Source organism: Oncorhynchus kisutch, linkage group LG18 (assembly GCF_002021735.2).
Source record: "Oncorhynchus kisutch isolate 150728-3 linkage group LG18, Okis_V2, whole genome shotgun sequence".
Lineage (NCBI taxonomy): Eukaryota > Metazoa > Chordata > Actinopteri > Salmoniformes > Salmonidae > Oncorhynchus > Oncorhynchus kisutch.
In genome coordinates, this window is record NC_034191.2 from 51,259,758 (window position 1) to 51,281,107 (window position 21,350).

The following is a 21,350-nucleotide window of genomic DNA, read 5'->3' on the forward strand; positions in this document are numbered from 1 at the left end:
TGCATATTGCATCTTTAAATAAAACATGGCAATATACAGTAGAAACAACATAGTAGATATGTCAAGGATATTGAGAAAAGCTATAATCATATAGATTCTGACAGTTGCACATGGGGGTGCCATCTGAAACCAGACGGTTGTTTGTGGCTCTGGGGAGAAGCACACACACACACACCACTACCATCCACACCATCAGAGAGCCATCTTGTACGTAAGAGGTTATTTTTGGCTCGGCCAGTATTTAGTCAACTGAAGCCATTTATTTATTTTTTTTCATTTAGCAGACACTCTTATCCAGAGCGACTTACAGTTAAGTGCATTCACCTTAAGATAGCTAGGTGGGACGACCAAGTACTGTATCACAGTCATAGTAAGTACATTTTTCCTTCAATAAAGTAGCTATCAGCAAAGTCAGAGCTAGTAAGGGGGATAAAAGTCAAGTGTGAGTTTTAGATCACGAAAGGCTTTTCTTTTTTTGTATTGATTTGTATTGTATTGTATTGTGTTGTATTGTATTGTATTGTGTTGTTTGCTTATTTTTGGGGAGGGGGGGTGAGGAGGGGGTGCAAGGGGGGGGTGCTTTGGGGTTAAAGTTGAACTGACAGACGTTTTGCACTGTGTCACTATGGTTTTAGTCATCAATCTAGAAAGAGGCCAATATTTTTATTCATGTAGTAGTGTGTGTGTCCCCCCCCCCCCAAACATATCATGACATTAGTGATAGTAAACATCTGTCAAATTTGTGAATTTCTAAATCAACATTTGGGCCATTTAAACCCTCCTATAGACAAGGGGAGAAAGGCTATGTAAAAGGCTACATTTTGTCATTGTGAGCATATGCAATTGTGTCTGCCTCCGACATATAACAAATGTTTGACCTCCAAACAAAGTTATTTTAGGGTGTGTGTAGATCACATTCTTTATTGTAAGAGCTATGAAAGTAATGTATTTATATCCGCCTGCTCGAGACAAATTCAGGATGCTTTGCCATGTCTGTGCCATGATGCAGTTGAGCTGGTTAAATGTTTTTCAAAGCACCACCCCTTTGACGTAATGTTGCAGTGAAGTTATATAAATGGATGTAATGATGCAGCCAAGCACTGGAGGAAGGCATATATATATACGTGTATTTGACAGAGGACGTTGACATCGTCCTAGCAAGGTTTAGATGTCTGTCTTCTGACTTATAAAACAGCGGGAAATCAATTAAATAAGTAATGTAAACATATTAACAAATATACATTCTAATTCCAGATTTTGGGGACTTTCAGTTTAAGAAAATATTATTAAGACAGTCTTTGAAGAGGTAGGGTTTCAGAAGTTTTCAGAAGATGGACAGGGGCTCTGCTATCCTAGCTGCAGGGGGAAGCTGGTTCCACCAGTGGGATGCCAGGACAGAGAAGAGCTTGGGCTGGGCTGAGCTGAGCTGAGCTGAGCAGGAGCTGCACTCCCGTAGGGGTGGGATGGCCAAGAGACCAGAAGTGGCAGAACGGAGTGCTCGGGTTAGGGCGTAGGGTTTGAGCATAGCCTGAAGGTAGGTAGGGGCAGTTCATCTTGCTGCTCCGTAAGCAAGTACCATGGTCTTGTAGTGGATGAGAGCTTCAACTTGAAGCCAGTGGAGTGTGTGGAGGAGCAGGGTGACATTAGGGAACTTGTGAAGGTGGAACACCAGGCCGGCTGCAGCGTTCTGGATAAGTTGCAGGGCTTTTGATGGCCATCCAACCAAGTATTTGTTTTCTTTCCAAAACAGACAGGTGCTGAAAGAAAGTGGATCAGTGCTTTGTGTATGGGCTGCTTTTGGCACAATGGCCCTTCTCCTCAGCTCTGTTCGGGTCTCAGCTTCCTAGTCATGCAAAATGATCACCTCAGTTAACCAACATATAATCTGTACTGTATGTATGGACTTGGCATTGTATGGACTTTACTTCATGGGTAGGTATATAATTGCAACCTTTGTACAATATTGTGCTGGTCCTTTTCTGTTTGCCTATTCTTCATGCTTAACCCAGATCCTTTGACGTGTGTCCAGTAATATACGCCTTCTGATCATTCTGATGAACATACTCTGAGCACGTCTGGTCAAGTGTGTGTTTACCAGATAGCCAGTGTAAAACAACATTAAAAGGAGAAAGGATGAAGCCCAAAAATAGCCTGGATGAATCAAAGGCTGTTCAGTACACAGTGTCATAGTAGGAAGGTGGGCTGAGGACAGATGAAAAGTACCAAATCACTGCACCTGCCGCCACAGCCACCATCTCCCTAGACACATGGTGGGGCATGTGCTTCCTGTTCAGTATCAACCACATGCAACACACACACACACACACACACACACACACACACACACACACACACACACACACACACACACACACACAGGCAGGAAAGCATCACACCTCCATAATGATATAAGACTGATATATCTGTATCATTTACGTAAGTCCTGTTTGTTGAGTTCATTGCAGTGGGATGTGGTATGCTATTGAAGGCAATCAAACTACTGGCTCAGCAAGGGTGTGTGTGTGTGTGTGTGTGTGTGTGTGTGTGTGTGTGTGTGTGTGTGTGTGTGTGTGTGTGTGTGTGTGTGTGTGTGTGTGTGTGTGTGTGTGTGTGTGTGTGTGTGTGTGTGTGTGTGTGTGTGTCTGTGTCTGTGTCTGTGTGTGTGCGCATTGGATTTACCAAGCATAGGCTACATCAAATGTGATGAGACGTCATGAATCCTCAAGTAATAGTTTGTTTGTTACAGTCAGAGCATGCAGATCCCCCCAAAAAACACTGATATTACAGCAGACTTTTGTTATAAATGTCGCAATAACCGTTTTTTAACAAGTTCTAACTTGCAGGTTTGTTAATCAGACCTACATTGATTAAGTAGAATAATCATCTACATTATACTTCATCAATGATGATTTTAGCATGTAAATCTTGTTGGGGGAAGAAAAAGCCACTACACAACACTAAACAATACGTGAATTGCACTATAACCGTGACAAACGGTGCCCACAAACTGTTAGGGCCTACATAAAGCTGTCCCAACATCAGCAGTACCAACACCTTACCACTGCTACATTAGCGGAGCCTTGTCTGGCAGCGAAACAGTTCATTCAGCCTCATTTACTGCCTTTAAAAAAAACATAGGTGATATGGCTGACTAGCTTAAACAAATGTGTTTTCTACTGGCAATTAAGATGTACAAACTATGGCATAAGGGGATGATGAGCGGATAAGAGGCAATCCATAATTTCAATTAAGACAGGACGGACGTAGTCAATATAAACTATTTGTTCAGCACTTTGGAAATGTACTGAGACAGAATTCAGAACATGGGCCGTTCTTACAGTATTCTCCCTGTACCCCAAGTCAGAACAGTAGGATAAATAAAGGGAGCATATAAGCGGACAATGAAAGCTCTTACAATATTTGATTATTATGTTTCTCTAAAACAGGCTATAGCCTGCATGTGCACCACCAAGTCAGAACAGTAGGCAAAATTATGAGGGGAGATGGATTACCTTTCAAAACGTATTTTCCCAGTTGGAGCTTGCTTTTTCCTCAGTTCCCAGATTTTTTTAACTCACTGAAATCTGAGATTTCCCAGTTCTGAGTTTCCAGTTGTTTTGAGCAGGGCAGAAGTCATGCTGGATTGACAGCATGGCCAATGTTGAATGTTTATCCTTTTAACTTGTTATAAAGATGAACATAAACATTCAACATCCGCTGAAAAGGCAGTGCACAAAATTCAAAAATATTTTGGGGAAATATTTAACTTTCATACTTTCACAAGTGCAATACACCAAATTAAAGCTTAACTTATTGTTAATCTACCCATCATGTCCGATTTCAAAAAGGCTCTACAGCAAAAGCACACCATATGATTATGTTAGGTCAGAGCCTAGTCACAAAAACACATACAGCCATTTTCCAGCCAAAGAGAGGAGTCACAAAAATCAGAAACAGAGATAAAATGAATCACTAACCTTAGATGATCTTCATCAGATGGCACTCATCGGACTTCATGTTACACAATACATGTATGTTTTGTTCGATAAAGTTCATATTTATATCCAAAAATCTCAGTTTACATTGGCGCGTTATGTTCAGTAATGTTGTGCCTCGAAAACATCCGGCGAATTTGCAGAGAGCCACATCAATTTACAGAAATACTCATCATAAACTTTGATAAAAGATACAAGTGTTATGCACATAATTATAGATATACTTCTCCTTAATGCAACCGCTGTGTCAGATTTCAAAAAAGCTTTACGGAAAAAGAAAACCATGCAATAATCTGAGTAGGGCGCTCAGACACAAAAACAAGCCATACAGATAGCCGCCATGTTGTGGAATCAGTAAAAGTCAGAAATAGCGTTATAAATATTCACTTACCTTTGATGGTCTTCATCAGAATGCACTCCCAGGAATCCCAGTTCCACAATAAATGTTTGTTTTGTTCGATAAAGTCCATCATTTATGTCCAAATACCTCCTTTTGTTAGAGTGTTTAGTTCACAAATCCAAACTCACGAGGCGCGGGCAAGTCCAGACGAAAAGTTCAAAAAGTATATTACAGTTCGTATAAACATGTCAAACGATGTATAGAATCAATCTTTAGGATGTTTTTAACATAAATCTTCAATAATGTTCCAACCGGAGAATTCCTTTGTCTTTAGAATGCATGCAGGATCAGCTCATGGCCTTCTGCCAGACCTCTGGTTGAAACAGCTTTCATTCTCTCCCTCTTCATAGTAGAAGCCTGAAACAATGTTCTAAAGACTGTTGACATCTAGTGGAAGCCTTAGGAAGTGCAATATGACCCCATAGACACTGTATATTCGATAGGCAAATAGTTGCAAAACTACAAACCTCAGATTTCCCACTTCCTGGTTGGATTTGTCTGAGGTTTTCGCCTGTCATATGAGTTCTGTTATACTCACAGACATAATTCAAACCGTTTCAGAAACTTCAGAATGTTTTCTATCCAAATCTACTACTAATATGCATATATTAGCTTCTGGGCCTGAGTAGCAGGCAGTTTACTCTGGGCATGCTTTTCATCCGAACGTGAAAATGCTGCCCCCTATCCCAAACAGGTATTAAGCTTGGTAAAGAAACCCTTAAACCCAAACTTGGGAACACACATCCACTCCACTGAAAAGCAGGCTAGTGAGTGCTTTGCAATGCTTGCAGTTAGCCACTGTTTCCTTCCAAACCACCCAATGTTGAATTGCGATTTCCAACTTGTTGTGTAATGTTTATGTCCAATGGCCGATGAGCACAGATACGTTGTATCTATCATTTCTCTTCATTATTTCTCTTCATATGACAAGGATTGAAAGGGATTTGCCAGTAGATTGATTTTGAAAGTATGATGTAGACATGATGAGTCCAATCAAAGCTACTGTAGATATAACGTGACTTGACGTCATTTTATCTGTGACCTATGACCTTGAGCCTTCTTGGATGGGCACTTCTAATGTAACTCTATGGCAGCACCCAAGGGGCTTGAATATTCGAGCTCTACCCTTAGATTTTGCGGTGACATGGTGTCCCCATGAATAACAGAACACTGAGCCAATCACGGCGCAACTAGAGAACATTACCAACCCCTACGCTCCCTATTTTCCGCTGGCTGACCCACCACCACAGAAAGCAGAGCTAGGCTGAAACGCCTGTATTTTGCAGCTGCCTTACTCAAGAAAGCAAAAAAAGAGGCACGTATTAATGCCAAAATAACATGCAAAACAGGCAACAACAAAAAGAAGCTAAACATGAATGATGGGTCGCCACTGTTCTTTTTTCTATTATAGTAATGTCATTGATTTCATTATGCTCTCTCTTCCTTCTCTCTCATGACAAGGAGATGATCCATTAGAATAGAATGACTTTGCTTTTACTAGAGGGAACTTCAGTTGTGGCAAGTTGGATAAAATATGCGTGGATCTCGCTGTATGTTCAGAAGGTATTAATACCTTTTTGGTGTGCTGTCACACATGAGTCTTTAATATTTCTGACTGGTGAATTAATATTTCACCTCACGCTTTTTCACATTCCTGAGAGTACTCCTCCAGCTCCGCACACAAGCACTCTCAGAGCCTTGATGAAATGGCTCAACACCTCTGAGAATCTGTCAAGGCATGGCACTAACTCAAACGCATCTTAGGGCTCTACTCAATCTGCTTCGCCGGAGAGTTACAGATTGCCCGGTCAAAATGTAAAGGGTCATTTCCGATTGAGCCGACACACGCAGTGTTTACATTGAAAGGAGTCTCCACTGACACTGGGACATTGCCTTTAAACTTCAATAACGCTGAACTTCCATGATACGGATTGAATAGAGACCTTACTTCAAGAGTACGGTCAGTTCTCCATCTGCAAAATCTTGAAATCATATTTTTCCTCCACCATGTGATAAGAACATGTAAATGGATTCACAAGGTGCTCCCACCAAATGAACCAGGCCCTCTGTCGTGCAGGTAGAGGAGCAAATGTCTACGAAGACAAACGAAGGATAGACCTGAAGTATGTGGCTCCGAAATGACTCAATAACCATGTCTCCATATTGAGTTCTTAAAGGAAAGCTCAAAATACCTATGTTCATAAAGCTTCTCAGGTGTGCCGATCTAGGATCAGTTTAGCCTTTTACATCACCATGAATAAAATTGCGTGGATGGGGGGGGGACCTGATCAGCACTCCTACACTGAGACGCATCATGAATAACAAAGAGTCTCTTGCTGATTTTCTGACTAAAAAGACCAACGTTTAAGGGCTGTGTTATTCCCATGAGGGTTTTTAGTGGGCAAATGTAGTCTACATGTTACATGTAGCCTTCCTTCCTCTGAGAGAACATACATACTGTAGCCCATTCCTGCAGTCAATGACTAAAAGTGCCCTCTTTGGCCTCGTGTGTGGAATGATATTCATATTTGTCATCATTTCATAATGAATAAAGATTGTATTTTTTGGAACTGACGAAAATCCGGTGTTTCTATGTCAAACAGTTTGGTTATGTTTCAGTCTTCTGTGAGGTATATCAAGTGTAATATATGGTGATGCAACTCTGTATCTGACATGGTACAGACGTCTTCTTTTTTTTAAGCCCATAACCCAGAGTATAGTTCTCCTGACAGTCTAGTAAAGTGTCCTTATTGATATGGATTTCCCCAAATTGCCCTATTTGTTTTTTCAACGCCGTGATTTCATTAGAGGGCTGCAATTACGAGACAAGAGAACTTCTGAAATAATTGCCATGCAATTGTGACATGGCTGTGACAATTAGCAGTTCTGTTGTTCGGGATTTACAAGTGCTCCCTTAACTGCCAAATGCAATAGATCTATTTGGAACAATGGTTTTTGAAAATGGACATAATAACTAGAAGCAATTCACGCGCTCTTAGACACAGAGAACAATCTTGAGTGTCAGCGTTCCTTAAAAATAGCTGGAACACTGAGGCCACAAGTGGAGGAAAAACAGACCTAAGGGGCCACGGTGGAGCGCACCGAAGGACAATGCCTTGAGGGTCCGTGGTTATGGTTTACTTTAGGAGTGAAGAGTGATGACATCGTAAGTGAGGCTGCAAAAGGATGCATCCTCTTCAATGACGGCAACATTTGATCTCAATCACAGTTGAGTGTTTATCTATTCCCAGTTATGTACACTTTCAGTGCAGTAAAAATATGTGAGAATCCCTTGTCCCCGCAGATAAAGACACACAAGCAGACTGGCCTCCTGGGCCAACAGCAGAGCAGGTATAAGCAGGTATAAGATCACTTCATCTATCTCATTCGTAAAAGCCCAGTGCAGTCAAAAATGTGACTTGCTTTATATACATTTCCACACTACGAGGTTGAAATAATACTGTAAAATTGTGAAAATGATGATAATGTCCTTTTAGTGTAAGAGCTGTTTGAAAAGACCGCCTGAAATGTCAAACTGTTTAGATGCAATGGAGTTTAGGCCTGCTTGGTGACATCACCAAATTTTACTTTGCAGTATTTAAGTGGAATATCAGAATGGATTATGTCTTGGAGTTTGTGAGGGGAAACTAGATTTTCCTCCAGGGGGCGCCAGGATTAAAGCTGTACCAGGATTTAACCAGGGTGTAAAATAAAAGCCCATAAATAGAATTTGAAATTTTGGAGGTTTTGGCCACCAGCACATTTTTCCCACTGAATGGTAGAACATTTAATACGAGGGTGTTTCATCTTCCTAATGAATTTGGCAAGTGATGAATGTAACCTATCCCAACATCCTGCTGGTGGTGAAAGAGGGATCATGGAACTATAAAAATGGATTCTTGACAATATATTAATTTCAATTATCGAGACTCAAGCCTGGAAAGAGTTTGGGATTTGCTCCCATCTTTTGAAATCAGACTCTAAGCTTTTAAAGATGGTGTTGAAGTTTACAATTGATTGCAAAGAAGGATAGCTTTATTTCCCCAGGTAGCAGAAATGCTGGACTCTGGGAATGTATGCAGGCAGCTGTGAATTACACATTGCCTCATTCAGGGGTAATAGAGCGGATTTTGTCCAGTTGATTTTATACTGAACAAAAATATAAACGCAACATGCAACAATTTCAAAGATTTTACTGAGTTACAGTTCATATAAGGAAATCAGTCAATTTAAATAAATTCATTATGCCCTAATCTATGGATTTCACATGACTGGGCAAGGGCGCGGCCATGGGTGGGCCTGGGAGGGAATAGGCCCACCCGCTTGGGAGCCAGGCCCACCCACTGGGGAGCAAGGCCCAGCCAATCAGAATGATTTTTTTCCCCCCACAAAATGGTTTTAATAAAGACAGAAATACTCCTCAGCTTTACCAGCTGTCCGGGTGGTTGGTCTCAGACAATCCCGGAAGGTAAAGCAGTCGCATGTGGAGGTACTGGGCTGGCTTGGTTACACGTGGTCTGCGGTTATGAGGCCAGTTGAACGTACTGCCAAATTATCTAAAACAACATTGGAGGCGGCTTATGGTAGAGAAATTAACATTCAATTCTCTGGCAAACGTTCTGGTGGACATTCCTGCAGTCAACATGCCAATTCCATTCTCCCTCAAAACTTGAGACATCTGTAGCATTGTGTTGTGTGACAAAACTGCACATTTTAGAGAGGCCTTTTATTGTCCCCAGCACAAGGTGCACCTGTGTAATGATCATGCTTTTTAATCAGCTTCTTGATATGCAACACCTGTCGGGTGGATGAATTATCTTGGCAAAAGATAAATACTCACTAACAGGGAGATAAACAAATGTGTGTTCAAGATAAGCTTTTTATGCGTATGGAATGTTTCTGGGATCTTTTATTTCAGCTCATGAAACATGGGACCAACACTTTTACATGTTGTGTTTATATGTTTGTTCTGTATATATCCAGATATAGACTTGTAATTATTATAAATGATGAACTCTGATATGACCCGAAAGTTTCGTTACTTTGTCCTGCTGCAAGCGGAAATGTTTTGTGGTAATCTCAGGAGGTCTTCAGAAAAAAAGTATTTAGAAAAATATAAAAATGCTACTCTCATATGTGAGGTAAGAATAGAGGGGCAAAAGACAGAAAGAAGAAAAAACAGAAGATAATGGAGAAATAAAGATTTTCTAAGGACACTCAGAATACTGTGTTGAAATGTGGCATTGGCATTACTATACAATTCCCCTTAATGTCTTCAGACTGTTGGTTACAACTGAGCAACTCAAGAAGTGAACATGCCAACACTAGAGGTACCATTTTGTTGACAGACTTAAATCAACAAGTACAGGTAATGAGATTACTGTCGAGTTATGTTTATTCATGTCTTGATCATTCAGCAGGGCTTGTGCGATACATTTTGAAGTTTTAGTGCCCTCTGCTGTTCATCCTGTCAACTTTATTATGCATATCCATACGGTTGTTAAATACAAAAAAATACATTTGAAGTGAAAAGTAGGCATTGGTCTGAATCCAAAAAAAGAAAGAAAATTCACATGAGTGCCACAATGGCTACTTCACCCATGCTCTACCAAGGTTTTCAAGCACACAGCTTTGACCTACTATATTAGATTCAAAAAAAGATCAGAATTGGGCTGCCTGTGTAAAGGCAGCCATAGTGCAGTGTGTGAAGAATCCATTGCTTGTATGCAGTACAAATCACATTATTGCGAGAGCTCCTACTCTAGGGCTGTGTTTACAATTTAGGTATTTTTTTTACTAATTGCTATTTTGACCAAATAGATTAGCTCTGGAAAAGATCTGATGTGAAAATATCTGATGTGATTGGTCAAAAGACCAATTAGTAGAAAAAAATATCAGAATTGGGCTGCTTGTGTCAACGCAGCCTAAGACATTAACCCATTCCACTACCGTTTCAAGCTCTTTTTTTTATAGCAATACAAGCCATTGAGAATATACATTTCATAACATCTTTTTTTAGTCAGTAGGTGCCTAACATAACAACAGGGGGTGGTGTGTTGGACACAGTCACTCGTATATAGAGGTTTATTGAGCCTACGAAAAAAAAAAACATGATTTTATATTTATTTCACATGTGAAACCATGTTTTTGGAACACTTCACATTGAGTTTCACATGTGATCGCATAACCTTTTACATGTGGATTCAAATTTTCACGTGAATATTTTTTCACATGAGATTTCACAAGTGATGCCCTACAAACGATAATGGGTCCTTAAGGATGCACACACAAACAGTGCTTTTAACATAGTGTTTTCAACCTACAAATAGTATGTTTATTTATACAGTAATTATTATTCAACAAGTCCACACCTGGGATTTGAACTCCCAAGCTCTTGGGTCATGGCATTCTGATCTACTTGCTACGCCACCATGACAATACCTGATCCTACCTTAAACTTGGGTAAAGTCAATTTCAGCATATATTATTCCAAAACAGCAGCTCGTGTTTGGAACACATATTCTCCTACTTTAATTAACCAGTCCATTTAGAATTTGTGAAAAAGCTGTCATGATTTGGCAAGGAATGTAGCTTGTCTTGTTTTTGTATCGCATCAATTAGATATGTTTTCATTGCCAGTCATTTCTGTTGGCATAATGGGATCTTGGGTGCACAGTACATGTGTGTATATGGGAGCAGTCGGATGGAAAGAGCAACATGTAGGAAAAATACAATGTAGGAAGAAGGACCATCATTGTAGATAGCTAGCTAGCGAAGTAGCTTAATGTGAGCAGCTTGGCAGTTTCCCAACTGGGGTGCTTTGAATTTAACGAGCTGTTACCTGCTACCGTTTGCTAGGTACACTATATACACAAAAGTATGTGGACACTCCTTCAAACTAGTGGATTCGACTATTTCAGCGACACCCGTTGCTGACAGCTGCATACAATCGATCCCACAGCCACGCAAACATTAGCAGTAGAATGGCCTTACTGAAGAGCTCAGTGACTTTCAACATGGCATTGTCATAGGATCCCACCTTTCCATAAGTCAGTTCGTCAAATTTCTGCCCTGCTAGAGCTGCCCCGGGCAACTGTAAGTGCTGTTATTGTGAAGTGGAAACGGAGCAACAACTGCTCAGCCGGGAACGGGACCACGGAGTCCTGAAGCGCGGTTTGTGCTCTGATTACACGCAAGTGTCGAGGTCAGCAGTTTACACGTTACTTTAGCTTTATATACAAAAACCAAGCTAGTCAACGTTAGCTCCCATTTGACTGGTATAATGTTAGCTAATTTAGCCAGCTAGAGTAATTATTACTCAACATGTCCACACCTGGGATTTGGAATGTAGCTTGTTACCTAGCTAATCTAAACATAACCCCAATCATTGGTTTTTCAAAACGGAAACTGCTCACTACAACCAGCCGACCCATTTTCTATGTCGAATAATTATCTGCATGCATTTATTGATTAACCTCAGCTTGAATACCAACATATATCTACAGCAGCCTAGGATTGTTCTCAACCTCTTCTTATGATATGCTGCCTGGTGCAGGCGGTCAGCTGTGTTGTTAAACTGCTGAGAAATCGAGTTGCTGAACTCTGAGATTTGGCTGAAAAATATGTTAGCATCACAGATAGAACAATGACACAGATATTTCACTGGATGTATAAATGTGAAGCATCCGGTTGGTGTTTCCAATCATCACCAAATATGGTAGTGAGAGCCGTGGGGGAAGATGGAATAAGATGGATTTTGGCCGATGTTCTGCAAATGTTCTCATCGATGAAACATTTGATTTCAATACAGTTTTATCTTCCCAAAACTACAATCAATTACGAACAGAGTGGACTAAGTGTTGTATACTTTTCCCTTTGCATAAATTTGAGGAAAAAAATTGCATTGTTTAGAAGGTGCGCAAAGGCGAATGGAGTTATTGTGCACACGCAATTCACATAGTAGGCGTTCCCTAACGGAAATATGCAGATAATGCTAGAACCCGCCAATAGAATCTCGCTAGCTCCTGCGTGGCTCTGCCCACCTCCTTGCTTGTTCTGCCCACTATGACTCAGTTGTTCCCGTTGGAAACGACAGGTTGTGGTCTATCTTGGTTTAGTTATAAACATCTTTGTTAGCATTGTCAGAAATGCTACATAAAGGTATTGGTTTTTATTGGGCACGTGAGAGCGATACATTATATTTACATTTAATAAAAACTGTTGCAACTACACACTCATTCAGTCCGACAAATGGTCAATCCAATGGTCACCGTATGGACGCTATAGTTTTGTTTTAATCCAACAGTCTAGACTTTGAACTAGGTGGTCGCATTATATATTTTTTCCTAATGCCAACGACCCTTTCAAAAATCTGGTATGTGGTTCCTCGGTAACGGCTGAACAGATCGTGACGAGAGGTGGGGGGTGTGTTGTGTACCTCTAATGTAAAGTTGATTTGTGAAGTTTCATCGACATCGGTGTCATATTGGCTTAGATTTTTCTGTTCCAATATCAAAGTAAGAGATGTACAATATTGGCTGGGAAAAGTATGATGCATATAAATCAACATTGAGAATGTTAACAATTTACCATAGCATACCTTGGGTTCAGTGATGGACCCATCCCACTGTAGTTAAGATTCATAAATCTCTCACCATAGACAGACGTTGAATAAACCTAATATGGGACATCCTCTCTAGCCCTGTTTACACCTTGCGCTAACATGTGGGCTTCCTGATCTGATCAATATGATTCAATCACTATCTGATGAAGGTTTGTCACGTCTACACTATCTGTCCACATAGTGTATACAGTGTCCACATTTGGACCAGATTTCCTTGTATGCAAATAATTTCACTGATATTTTTTCGAAATAATATGGATTTATTTATTTTAGGACACATATTGATGCCATAAGTCAATGGTGCTATCTATCATTGATTTTAAAGGGCGTGATAATTATGACTTAAATGGTTTCACTGTCTAAATCCGTCTGCACTGTGTAAATCCTTCTATTCAGACACAATCAAAATCAGATCTCAATGCATCTTCAATCGTCAACACCTGCCTAAAAATGTGGGTACAATCAGAACGTAGACAAAATTCAGGACAAAGGACGCATGTTAGCACCAAGCATAAACAGGACTTCTGTGCTGTTAGTTATTTTGCCTCTTGAGGTTGCCACTTCTTCTTTTTTTGGAAGTGACAGACCTACAAAACAACTCTCATACTTTAGTAGAAAGTTATGGGATTACACAACATTTTTTATGAAGAGCTAAGCATAAAATCATCATAGTATGTCTGTATTCTAGATAAAAGTTTGTATTGTCTTACCTGGGTTGGATTCATTAGTGCACACTGTAGGGAAACGTTTTGCAATGCAAAATGAAAATGAGCATTTCTTATTTGGCAGTTCAGGTAATGCCCCCCTGTTTTAGTCTGTTTTCTTTTGCCTGTTTGATGCCTAAAAAACATGACCCAGTATTTCCTTCCTATCTCAGTATCAGGACAATGAACACTTCCTACTATCAGTATGCTACTTATCTTGCTTGATAAGTCAGTCATTTATTGTAGCTACACCTACCCACCTTAGTGGTTAAGTAATAGCCCACACCTCATGAAAGCACTATAATAACAACATTACAGAAGGATCATGCTGCTTTGGCAGGTCTGTGACATGCATTTTGGAATTGCATTTTGGATACCTAATTCCAATTATCGCACGTCAAACTGCTGGGAAAATACAAAAATGATGTAAAAATCTTCAATGCCCACTGTGTTATAACAAGCTTATTCAACATAACACTCTTGACCCCCCCCCCCCCCCCCCCCCCTGACACTTGCACTTATCTTTTCTTACTAGCACTGTTTTTGCTGATAGCTGCTTTATTCTGTATAGCTTAATTTACAATGACTGTGGTATGTGGTTGTTTTACATGCCTTCATTAAATGCACCAAGTATAAACCATTCTGGATTAGAGCTTCTGCTAAATGTGCTAAATAGTTTGTTGCATGTTTAAAGCATTCTATACAACAACAAAAAATAACAGTTTCCTGTATGAAAATCACATGTGAAATAGCTGTTTTCACTTGCTGACTTTAAATTTCCCGTGAAACCAGATTTTCACATGTATTAAAATGTAGAGTTTACATTTTAACAGTACCTTTTCACATGTGAAGAGAATATCATGTTTTCACCTCACATGTGAATTGCAATTTCACATTTGAAAATCCAATTTGCAGGTTCGTTCACGTAAGATATTTCACGTGAAAAACATTAACATGTGAAAATCAAATTTTGACGTTTCACGTGTAAAACAACTCTACATTTGGAAATTTCACTTTCACATGTGGAATTGCAGGTTCACATGTGAAAAAAAACTCTAATTTGCAGTTTCATATGTGAATTTTGTAATATAATATGTCATTTTGCAGACACTTTTATACAAAGCGACTTACAGTACTGTGTGCATACATGTTTGCATAGGTGGCCCCAGCTAGAATCCAACCCTCAACAGTAGCCTTGCAAGAGCCATATTGAATTGAGCTACACAGGATAGCATGCATGTCACACTGTTATCTAGACTTCAACGCAGTGACGTGACTTGTAAATGGGCTGAGGCAGTGTACATCAGGGACATGGCTTTCAGTTCCTCTGAAAATGAAAATATGAGAAATGAAACATTTTTTGCGTCTTAATCTCTTATCGGTTAGGACGGGGACGGATGAAGATGTCTCCCTTAATAATTCCATGCGGTATTAAAGAATAAATTGCCAAGTGCTAGTTTGATAGATCAATTTACTCTCTGTTCTAATTGTCTCTCTTTCCCCTTTTAATATGGTGCTATTCCATTCCTCCTCTTCAGTCGAACAGCATAATCTGTGGCAGGCTTGATCTGCTATTCATTTGATGTGTTGTAACATCCTGATTCATCCCCCCCTCATCAGAAGATATCTCCTCGACACCAGCAGCGAGAGGGAGAGAGAGAGACTGGGAGAGAGGGAGCAGAGCCGGTTGCTAGAAGCTATTTGCTGCTGCGCCGAATCATTTTCATGGTTATTATCAGGGCTTTAACATATCCTTTTTGATTTCAGTATCCACGTAGTAAACGTACTTGTTAACGTCAATGTGCTTTAAAAAAAATATATACTTTCCTGCAGTCAAATGACCTAGTGGCCTCATGGGTGGAATGTTATTCCTATTTTTCATAATTGATAAACATGTATTTATTTTTCGCTGAAAATCTGGTGTTTCTATGTCAAACCATTTTGTTATATTTCAGTCTTCTGTGATGTATATAAAGTGTAATATTGGGATGCAGACTCAAAATGTAACTCTCTGGGATTCCATCGTTCAACCTTTTGGTTACTTGTCCAACGCTCTAACCACTAAGCTACCTTTCCACCCCAAATATATCTGACATGATACAGATGTCTTCTTTTTTTTTTAAACCATGTGTGTGAGGTGCAGTAGCGGTGCATGGGTCAAATCACTGAGGAAGCCATGCCAAGTCAGGCTTTTTTTTTTACTATGTTGTGATGATTGCGTTGTTCGCTCTATAAGCCATTTGTTCATACGCCACCTGATATACAATAAGGCCGTGACAACAAAAAGACAACAGTCACAGAGTGGCGGAATAAATTAAACTACAAGCAAATTAATGTTTTTGACAGTTTACTAAACAACTACTGATTTAGAACTGGAGAATAAGCGGAAATGTTTTCGTTTTTGAATACTTTTCGTTTTTGTTGTCATAGGCTACCTAGCTAAAATTTGTGTTAGCCTGACTTCCTTGCATGGGAAACAATGAACCAGCTAAGTTAGCTAGCTAGTTAATGTGAGCCAACTAGGCTACATCTAGGCTAACTTCAATTGTCTCAGGCCAGTGACACAACATATTCATTTATGTAATTGCCATCGTAATCATTGGCCTGTACAGAGAATTAAGTCAAAACCACACGTCCAAATCCCCATCTCCTTGCATGGCTTAGGAAAGGGCTGATTTAGCCCTACAGGACATCAACACAAGCAGACCAGAAACAGACACGTTTTCTCTGAAAATTACATTTCGCAAAGGAAGTGATTTTGGGTGGTCTGAAGCCAAATTCAAACTGGCCTCCCTTGAGGGGTGTTTTGCTGCACCAGGACAACCCACAGTTGAGCTCAGCTCAACGCTAATTGGCTACTTATTTTATATTTGTAGCATTTGGGAGGCCAAATGCTTGCTGACCTCAATCAATCAAATGCTACAGCGGCACCATGTTATACTCTTTTGGTCCAGACAGCATCAGATTCATGGGCTACACATACTGAGACAGGGGGGAGCTGTTTCCCTCACTCCGATGATTTCTCCAGTGAGATTCAGCCACTTGTGAAGGAAAATTATGAAAACACAGAGCGGTGAGGTGTATACTTTTGTTTCAAAGTCGATTTGTTTAAGACAACCAAGAAACACTCTGTGTGACCCTGATTCAGCCCACTGCAGTAAAAGGTTAAAGCAGGCCTGTAATTCCTCACCCTCATTTACATACTGTAATGAAATATTATTGTGTTAAAACTGTTAGTGGAAAATAATTCATGGTGGTATCTTACATCCTTGGTTAGGATGTTTTTCTGTGCACAATGTGATCTCAGGACCAGGTCCCTCAAACCCCTACACTCAGCTTGAGGACCTTATCCACCAACACAAGGAACCCCTGAATTACAGGGGGGGAAAGGGAGGTATTCATTTAGGAGAACAAGCACATACTCCTTCTCAGCTGGGAGCAACAATGGAGGAACAATGTAGTCATGTCCTCCATAGGAAGACAATGGCATTATAGGGGTGGTGTGACACTACTGTAGGTTCACCTTGGGGAGGTTCCTGTTCACGACCTAGCCTTCTCTCTTTGACCTCCTTCCCCTTTGTCAAAATATTTGATTTGTCAAAACTGTGCAGCCCTGCCCGTTTATCTCTTTCAACCACATTGCATTTTCTATGTTGTGCCATAAAGTAAATCTCAAAGACCTCATTTTCTGCATGCCAACACATTGCGAGGGAATGTGTGTCTTTGTCTGTTCTACGCCACAAACAGCACTCTACACCAGAGACGCAATAAGGCTCTGCACTCCAAAACAGATTTAGTGCCCTCCTAGACATAGCAAATGGGATGTGAGAGAGGGGAAAATAAACGTTTCAGTTCACGAAAGATTGGAATCCTCTCTTTTGACCCAGAATTCTTATCCAATAAGACATGCTGTATACATATTTGTGTCCATGGGCTGCAGAACAACCATGACAACTAAAGTATTTAAGAAAGCGAGACGGGGCAAATACTAACTTTCAATCCCCCAAAAATACTTTTTTTGCTTGAGTTATAAAGGCGTAATAGACTGATACAGCAGTCCTGAATCCAATTTCCTGAATCCAATTTGAAACCTTAAATTCCACTTAAGACTTCAACATAGAACTTTCAGATGACCAACCAGGTTTCAGCCAACTTCTAAAAGAAGAAGGGTAAGACTTTGACACCACTCAAATACATCAAAATGTACACGTTCAATGCGAAAACATTATTTGAGTGAAATTCTCATGGTCGATGGAAATATTTTTATATGTTTCCTTGGTTTGGCGTGTCTATTTATAAAATGGAAGGATTTATTTAAAATTCAGATTAATACAGTCTGTGTTTTTTTTCTGCCTGCCAGACTAGCTCCAGGTCAAGAAGCCACGCTCTTAATTTCAGTAGCTAATTTGCATGAAACTGATGATTCACCCATGGCATTGCCTTCAACAAAGTTTTCAGCAGCTAGTGAATAAACACTACAGCCATGTTATGAAACTTCCTGCCTGATCATTGGGATAAATCCAAAGTCTGGGAGTGGTCTGAGTGGGGAGGGGAAAAGTGAAAATTAACCGTTTTTAACTGAGAGGTTTGGAACTCTCTTTCTTATTAGAGAGGGTCCAGATTGTTTAGCCCAGCTGATTTGTAGGGATCCAGATTTTGCAGCTCTTTCAGAACATAGGCTGTCTGGATTTGGTTGAGCTGTTGGCCGGGGTAGGGGTAGTCAGGTGGAAAGTATGGCCAACCGTAGAACAACGCTTATTGAAATGATGGAATATCGTAGATTTATCGGTGTTGACAGTGTTACCTAGCCTCAGTGCAGTGGGCAGCTGGGAGGAGGTGCTTCTATTCTCCATGGACTTTACAGTGTCCCAGAACATTTAGTTATTAGTGCTACAGGATGCACATTTCTGTTTGAAAAAGCTAGCCTTAGCTTTCCTAACTGACTGAGTATATTGGTTCCTGACTTCCCTGAAAAGTTGCATATCGCGGGGGCTATTCGATGCAAATGCAGAACGCCACAGGATGTTTTTGTGCTGGTCAAGGGCAGTCAAGTCTGGGGTGAACCAAGGGCTATAACTGTTCTTAGTAATACATTTTTTGAATGGGGCATGCTTATTTAAGATGGTGATGAAAGCACTTTTAAAGCGCAACCAGGCATTCTCTAACACATGTTGCTTTTCCATGTTATCACATTAACTTCACATGTGAAATTGATGTGGTTTCTCAGGGCTCTGTCATTGCCTACTAACTGGTTTATCCCTGAAATGTAGATAAACACATACTGTATGGAAAACAAGCTACATACACATCCGGCCTTTTGAACTCTTTTTTTGGGGGGGACTCTTAAAAATATTGATATTGTTCATATCACACACGGGCAGACACACACTAGATTTTCCCGCGTTGTGTATATATTCCCACACTATGAGGTTGGAATAATACTGTGTAAAGGATGAAAATGCCCATTTAGTGTTTGAAAATACCGCCTGAAATTTCAGCCTGTTTTGGTGAGATGGGGTTTTTGGCTTTCCATGGTGACACCACCATGCAGTATATTAGACCAATCTAAAATGATCTGCTGAAATTGTTGCAACCCCTATTACTAGACTGTTCAACCTCTCTTTCGTACTGTCTGAGATCCCCAAAGATTGGAAAGCTGCTACGGTCATCCACCTCTTCAAAGGGGGAAACACTCTAAACCCAAACTGTTTTGGGTATAGACTATAGACCTATATCCATCTTGCCCTGCCTTTCTAAAATCTTGGAAAGCCAAGATAACAGACAGATCACGGACCATTTTGAATCCCACCGTACCTTCTCCACTATGCAATCTGGTTTCCAAGCTGGTCATGGGTGCACCTTAGCCACGCTCACGGTCCTAAACGATATCATAACCGCCATCGGAAAAAGGCAGTACTGTGCAGCCGTCTTCATCTACCTGGCCAAGGCTTTCAACTCTGTACCTCCCTACTCTTCTATATTTACACACACTGTACATAGATTTTTCTATTGTGTTATCGACTGTACGTTTGTTTGTGTAACTCTGTTGTTTTTGTCTCGCTGCTTTTCTTTATCTTGGCCAGGTCGTAGTTGTAAATGAGAACTTGTTCTCAACTGGCCTACCTGGGTATTTAAGTAAAGATGAAATCAAATAAATAAAATGTGTTAACATGAAACTACACATTTGAAAACATTGAACATGTGAAATAAAATGTAAACAAGTGATACCATGAAACTACACGTGGCAACATTTGAAAAACTGCACATTTGATTTTCGCGTGAATGTTTTTCACATGTAAAAATGCAACTCCACATGTCAGTTAGACCATGTGAAAATGCATTTCCACATGTGAGAGTTAGATTTCTAGATGTGAACGTTTTTCACATGTGAAAGCGCTAATTTGATTTTTTTTTGGGGGGGGGGGGGGGGGGGGGGAGTAATGGAGTGGTATGGGTGTTTTAAGGAAAGTGGTACGCTGTTCAACTAAAATAGTCTAAACATATTTAATTACATTTGACATGAACACTTAATGCTGACTTTTCAATATGACCACACCTGAAATTTGAACTCACTGCCTCTGGATTTTGGTGTAGGCTGATCTTTCTGATGGGCCACAAAGCCTTTAGCATTCTCAGAAGTCCCCTACAGATTCATTACCTATAATGCATCTCTGCACTAAGCAGAAGTGTGCCATCGGCACCGCTGTTTTAGTTGTCAGTTAATTCTCTCATCATTTATTACCTATATCAGCAATTTGAGGGTTTTCTGTATAGTTGTCTAATGTTGGTGAGACATGTTATTACGTTTTAATGTTTCTCCTGAATCACCATGATAAATATAATAGTTTTTCTTGAGTGTGTTTTTATCAAAGCTGAGACTTTGAAGTCCAAAGTGTGTTAATACAGATGATATCAGTTGACACTAACCACTTTTCCATCCACAGTTTTTATGCGAGCAGTCATACCAGTATAAAAAATAAAAAAATGTATCATGACAGCTGTAACCAGGTTTCCATCCAACCTATTTATGTGAGTGAGGTACATGTCTGACCAAAACACTGTCCTGACAGGCCTGATGGAAACAGACATTTTTCCCCCGTAAACTTTCCAGATGTAGACTAAACTAAATACGCTAGTCAAGATGGAATATTTTTATGTAGGTAAAATGTATTTTGCGAGAAATCAAATTAAATCAAATTCATTTATTTAGCCCTTCGTACATCAGCTGATATCTCAAAGTGCTGTACAGAAACCCAGCCTAAAACCCCAAACAGCAAGCAATGCAGGTGTTGAAGCACTTTGGCTAGGAAAAACTCCCTAGAAAGGCCAAAACCTAGGAAGAAACCTAGAGAGGAACCAGGCTATGAGGGGTGGCCAGTCCTCTTCTGGCTGTGCCGGGTGGAGATTATAACAGAACATGGCCAAGATGTTCAAATTTTCATAAATGACCAGCATGGTCAAACAATAGGTCTGGGACAGGTAGCACGTCCGGTGAACAGGTCAGGATTCCATAGCCGCAGGCAGAACAGTTGAAACTGGAGCAGCAGCACGGCCAGGTGAACTGGGGACAGCAAGGAGTCATCATGCCAGGTAGTCCTGAGGCATGGTCCTAGGGCTCAGGTCCTCCG